Genomic DNA, 6,221 nt, shown 5'->3' on the forward strand with positions numbered 1-6,221 from the left:
AATAGCAAGGTCAGCAGTTTCAAACCAGCAGCCACTCCATGGGAGGAAGCCAGCACTTTCTACTCCACTGAAGAGTTACAGTCTTAGAAGCCACAAGGGCAGTTCTACTCTGTCCTGCAGAGCCTCTAGGAGTCTGAGTGGACTTCACAGCAGTGAGTTGGGTGTTTTGTTCCTGTTGTTCCTCCCTTTCTCGTTGTTGAGAAACATTCCCAAATTGAAGCTCTAATTCAAATTCTACCCAGAAGATTACATTTTTTTCCTTCTAAACCTCCATACCCCTTCCTTTTGCAAATTAGAACGTGTTACACTCTGCTATGCGTCAGAATGACTGTGCTTGTGTCTCACATCGCTTACAAGTTCATTAGCTCTTTGAGAGTTATGGGTGTGAATTACTAATATGCCTATGACATCCTTGGTATAACTTACTTTTGAAGAGAGTCGATGGATATATTAGAAATAACATTATTTCATAATGAAAGGTGTTTAACAAATGTAATAGAATCCATGTGGAGGTCAGAGTGAAAGCAAGTGTGAGTGAACTGAATGGTGAGATCCAACAGAAGCACACATGGCTGCCAAGGTGTTTGAGTCCATCGGCAAGTTTGGCCTGGCCGTAGCCATCGCGGGAGGCGTGGTGAACTCGGCCCTTAGAATGTGTATGTGGGGCACAGAGCTGTCATCTTTGACAGGTTCCATGGCGTCCAGGACATCGTGACAGGGGAAGGGACTCACTTTCTCATCCCTTGGGTACAGAAACCAATCCTCTTTGACTGCCGCTCTCGACCACGGAACATGCCTATCATCACTGGTAGCAAAGGTCTATAGAACATCAACATCACACTGCGCATCCTCTTTGGCCCGAGGGCCAGCCGCCTGCCGCGCATCTGCACCAGCATTGGTGAGGACTACGATGAACGCTTGCTGCCGTCCATCAGCACCGAAATCCTCAAGTTCATGATGGCTTGCTTTGATGCTAGAGAACGAATCACCCAGAGAGAGCAGGTCTCCAGACACGGAGCGAGCAGCCACCTTTGGGCTCATTCTGGATGATGTGTCCTTCACGCATCTGACCTTCAGGAAGAAGTTCACAGAAGCAGTGGAAGCCAAGCAGGTGGCTAAGCGGAAGCTGCGAGGGCCGGATTTGTGGTGGAAATGGCTGAGCAGCAGAAGACGGCCATGATCTCGGTTGAGGGCGACTCCAAAGCTGCCGAGCTGATTGCCAACTTGCTGGCCACCGCCGGGGACAGGCTGATCCAGCTGTGCGAGCTGGAGGCAGCGGAGGACAATGCCTATCAGCTGGCGTGCTCCCGAAACATCACCTATCTGCTGCCGGGCCAGTCGGTGCTCCTCCTGCTGCCTCAGTAGGCCCGCCCTGCTCACGGCCCGGCAGATGGGTGACACCTTCCTTTGGCCCCCACGCCAGAAATCACTGTGAAATCTCATGATTGGCTTGCATAGTGCAGAAAATAAAGTCCCTTTTGATCTCTTCCTTAAAAATATCAAATAAAATTAAAAATTAAAATAAATGTAATAAGTGAATGGAGAAAGGAAAGAAATAAGCGTGGAAGTATGGAAGGGAAGGAGGGAGGGGGAATTGAAGAGGGAAAAAGAGAATGACACGTGAGCAGTGATGTACAGTAAGGTTTTCCTGTTTACTACACGATTTAAGTGAATTACCTGCTCCTGTGTAATTTGTCCTTGTGCATTATATCCCCCAAACCATCGGACACATGACATATTGATTTTTAAAAGTGTTGAATAATTTTATTGTTTATGTAGTCTATTTATTTACAAAAATAAATGGAAATATTTGCCATCTGACAGAAATGACAAACCTAGTAGTTAATTCTACCAGAAATAGTAGTCTAACACCAAAAAAAGTTGAACATATATGACAGGGTATCTGAGAGATAGAGAGAGAGAGAGAGAGAGGGAGAGATTCACTTGACAGCACTTTCATAGTACTCATTTGTCCCAGTGAGCATCCAGCAAATCACTCTGAGGGAGTGTACCCGGTGGCGTTGCCCGGGAAGGTTCTCTCTGGTCACAGTGACTTTTTTTGTGAAAGCAGTTTTTCGCAAACTTCATTTTTTGTGATGGTTGATAAAAAAGAAGAGCATGTGGCAGAGAAATTTTGTTTCTGCTCAGGTAAAATGCCATCGAAACTGTGGTGATGTTGAACACAGTTTAAAAGGAAAGCACTATGGGAAAAAACCAAGTGTACAAGTGGTTTTCTCATTTCAAAAAAGGTGATTGGTTGATTGATGACAAATCTCATTCTGGACATGTCAACTTCCTGAATAGATGAAAAAGTCAACAAAATTTGTCACGTGTGCTCGAAGAAAGAAGACAGATCCTTGAAAACATGGAGATGTAATCTGGGCTATCTTGGAGCTTGGTTTAGCAAATTTTAATGGAGGATTTGGTAACGAGAAGGGTTGCTGGGAAATATATGCCTCAGGTTCAGACTAACCAGGAAAAAGAGTGTCGAATGGAACATGCCATGCTTTGAAAGAACAGCTCCCAAATTTTCTTTAGAAAAAGTCCCAGACTATTTTTCTAAGGCCATTCATTACGGGTGATCTTATAGGGTGCTATTCTTATGACCCCGAAAGCAAACATCAATTAAGCCAATGGAAGAAGTCATTATCACCTCCCCTCCCAAGAAAGCTTGTCAATTGAAATCAAAGATCAAGGTAATGCTCATTTGTTTGTTTGTTTTTTTATGTGAGGGGGATTGTACATTTGGAGTTTGTTCCACCAGGTTCTAAAAAGATTGCATAACAGTGTGCAACAAAAAAGCCTGATTTGTGGCAGACAGTGATCTGGTTTTGCCACCACGACAATGCACCTGCTCACACAGCTCTGTCAGTGCAACAGATTGGGCACAAAACAGTATGCCTCTCTTGCCCCACACACCTTACTCACCTGACCTAGCTTAGAGTGACTTCCTTTTGTTTTTGCTAATGCAGAGGGACATGAAGGGACAGTGATTTGATGATGTAGAAGAGGTGAAGAACAAAAAGGAAAGAGATGCCATCAGCCATCCAAACAGATGAGTTTGAAAAACATTTCCTAGAATGAACCAGCAGGTTTGACAAATGAATTAAGTGTAATGGAAAGTACTTTGAAGGTGATAAGGTAGTAAATTTTTTTTTAAAAATACATAGCTTTGAAAAAAAATTCTGTATTTTTGGAGACACTAAATTTCTCTATCGCAAAGAACAGGAAAAAGAGAATATCATATAGACTCATGTATAAGCTGAATTTTTCAGCACATTTTAATGCAGTTTTGTGGTAAAATTAGGTGCCTTGACTGATATTTGGGTCGGCTTATACTCAAGTATTTACAGTATATATTTTCATTGCTTTTAGATATTATTACATATATAGTTCTTGGAAGGTCGAACAACCGGCAAAAAGGTATATTTAATTAACTTGTTTGCAGGGCCCCATAGAAGAAGGAACTGCCACCAGTGAAGGTTGGGGCTGACACTTATCTCTACACCTCAAACTCGGTGAGTGTTGGTGATGGGTTCAGGGCATAGAAGCGGAGGACCAGAAGTAGAATTCTCTGCCAGTTATTTATTGAGACCAAATTGGCCTCTCATGCCAACAAACAGAAGTCTACATGTTTAGCATGCAATGCCTTACTTTTGAGATATCAGAACTCAGTAAATAGATTAAAATGACATCATTTAATGCCTTTTCATTTTTTTAACTTAAAGCACACTATTTGCTCATCAGTTGCTCTGCTTAGACTATATATTTTCCCTTGAATATCTTATGTGATGCATTTGATCTCAACTTTTTTTCTGTAGGTTTTTAGCTTTGGAAAGTCCTCTTAACCAAACTCTTAAAAGTAGTTCTTTTATTGAAGTATATGGAGTTCATATGGATATTTATAAAACTTACGGACACCTGTCACTACAGAAAACAGTTTTAGAAAAGATCAAGCAGAAGGAGGAGTAGCACAATTCAGATTTCAGTTGAATGAAGTGTTATCGATTGTTTTTCATGCCATAACTTATTCTTGCAACACACCTCTTTGCGAGACTGTACAAGATTGCGAGATTGTGGTTGGTCTAGTTCTTTTTAATCAGTTGTTATGAGCTACTGGGGGACTGCCCTGCACCTTATTTCTTCTTTATTTCCCAGTACTTGAACAATGTGTGGCCCTTAGTAAGTACTCATAACTTACTTATTTGAGTAAAATTTAGTGACACAACAAAGTTTATATTTTTCTTTGATATTTTAAGCTAGATCCCACAGAAACTATTGTATTAGCTCAGTTAAACGCCTATTAGTGTGTTTTCTATGAAATGGAATAACCTCGAGGAACAAGTTTCCCTTTCATTTAACCAACTTTATTACTTTTTAGTATTTAATGGTAATGTTTTAGGATGAAGAGATATCTGATTTGATGGCAGTATTTTAATTGCCAAGTATCCTAACAGCTATAAAAATGCTTCAAATATGTGTAAAAGTATATGCAAATAAATTGCCCCACATATTTTCGGTGGTGGTAAGTAAAATCTTATTTTTAACCTGCTAAATATAAGCATTTTTATTTCTAATACTAATAGAAACTTCCCAGCAAATGAAACCAAATATATATTTTAAGGATTTACTCATAGTTCCATTCAATACATTTAGTTCTCACATTTAATATCAATATGAAAAATATGTAATATATTTTTCAATAGAGAGGACTGGCAGTTCCCTGTCAAGTCTATTTTACACTAAGGTTCTTAAAGGGTATTCCTCTCAATCGCAATGAGTAGACTTTGAGCATGAGCACTCTCATGCTGCTATTTCTGACGATCCAAATTTGGACTGTGCCTTAAACGCAGCTGTTTCAGATCTATTGCTAGGTGTGCTACTTTCAGCTTTGATCCATCAGTTATTCTCTTCTTCCTGCATTGGTTAGGAGTCTTTCTAATGAACCCACAAGAATCTGTCTCCAATAAGTTTAAGATAGTGAAGAATTTACTGTACCATTCCTCACTACTCATCTCTGGATCTGAGCACGCTTCAGTTCTTTCCTCCACACTACACTCCTTCCTTCCTATCTCCTCTGCTCTCTGTCTACCCACGCCCCACTATCTCCATATGCCTTATTGTTTTGCGTTTGTGAAAATAATTTCATTTGGTTTTGATGCATAAATCCAGAGTTTGCAAACTTTTCCAGTAAGCAGCCAAATAAGAAGCCTTTAAGGCTTTGCAGGGTATGTAGCCATTCTTGAAATATTTAATGACTGTTTTAGAAAAAAAAGCAGTCATAGACAATAGACGATAAGAAAGCAAACGGGCATGGCTGTGTTGTTGTTGTTGTCAGGTGTCATTGAGTCAGCTTCAACCTATTATGACCCTGTGCACAACAGAAGGAAACACTGCAGGATCCTGCACTATTCTCACAATTGTTGCTATGCCTGAACCCATTGAAGCAGCCACTGTGTCCATTCATTTGTCCCAGGCCTTCCTCATTTTCAATGCCCATCCATTTACTAAGCATGATGTCTTCCCTTAGGGACTGGTCTCTCCTGACAACGTGTCCAAAATATGAAAGACAAAGTCTCTCCACCCTTCCCTTTCAGGAGCACGCTGGCCTTACTTCTTCCAATACAGTTTGGTTTATCAATGGTACTTTCAATGTTCTTCTCCAGCACCACAATACAAATGCATCTGCTCTTCTGCAGACTTCTTTATGCAACGCCAAACTTTCACACGCACATGAAGCAGTGGAGAATACCAGAGCTTGGGTGAGGAGCACATTAGTGCTCACAGCAATGCCTTGGTTCTGTGATACTTTAATAAAAAAGTCTTGTGCAGCAGATTTACCTAATGTAATATGGATTTTGATCTCTTGATTTCTGCTTCCGTGAGCATTGATTGTGGAACCAAGTAAGACAAAATCCCTGATAAATTCAACCTTTTCCTCCATTTATCATGCTGCTACCTATGGGTCCAGTTTTGAGGATTTGGGTCTTTCTTATATTAAATTGTTATCCATCCCAAAGGCTACAATCCTTGATCTTCACCAGCAAGTGCTTCAATTCCTCCTCACTTTAAGCAAGCAAGATTGTGTCATCTGCATACTGTAGGTTGTTACTTAGCCTTCCTCCAATCCAGCCACCTTTATTTATTCTCAATCAAGACAAAGACAAACAAAGACAGATTACCAAGATGAAGTAGGCCATCACCAAGAGGCCATCATGGTG

General features: G+C 40.7%; 1 pseudogene; it reads left to right on the forward strand.

The window, feature by feature from the left end:
- The first annotated feature begins 511 nt into the window (after positions 1-511).
- LOC142457811 (prohibitin 1 pseudogene) lies at positions 512-1,365 on the forward strand (annotated as a pseudogene).
- Positions 1,366-6,221: the final 4,856 nt, after the last annotated feature.

This window comes from Tenrec ecaudatus, chromosome 10 (assembly GCF_050624435.1).
Source record: "Tenrec ecaudatus isolate mTenEca1 chromosome 10, mTenEca1.hap1, whole genome shotgun sequence".
Classification (NCBI taxonomy): domain Eukaryota; kingdom Metazoa; phylum Chordata; class Mammalia; order Afrosoricida; family Tenrecidae; genus Tenrec; species Tenrec ecaudatus.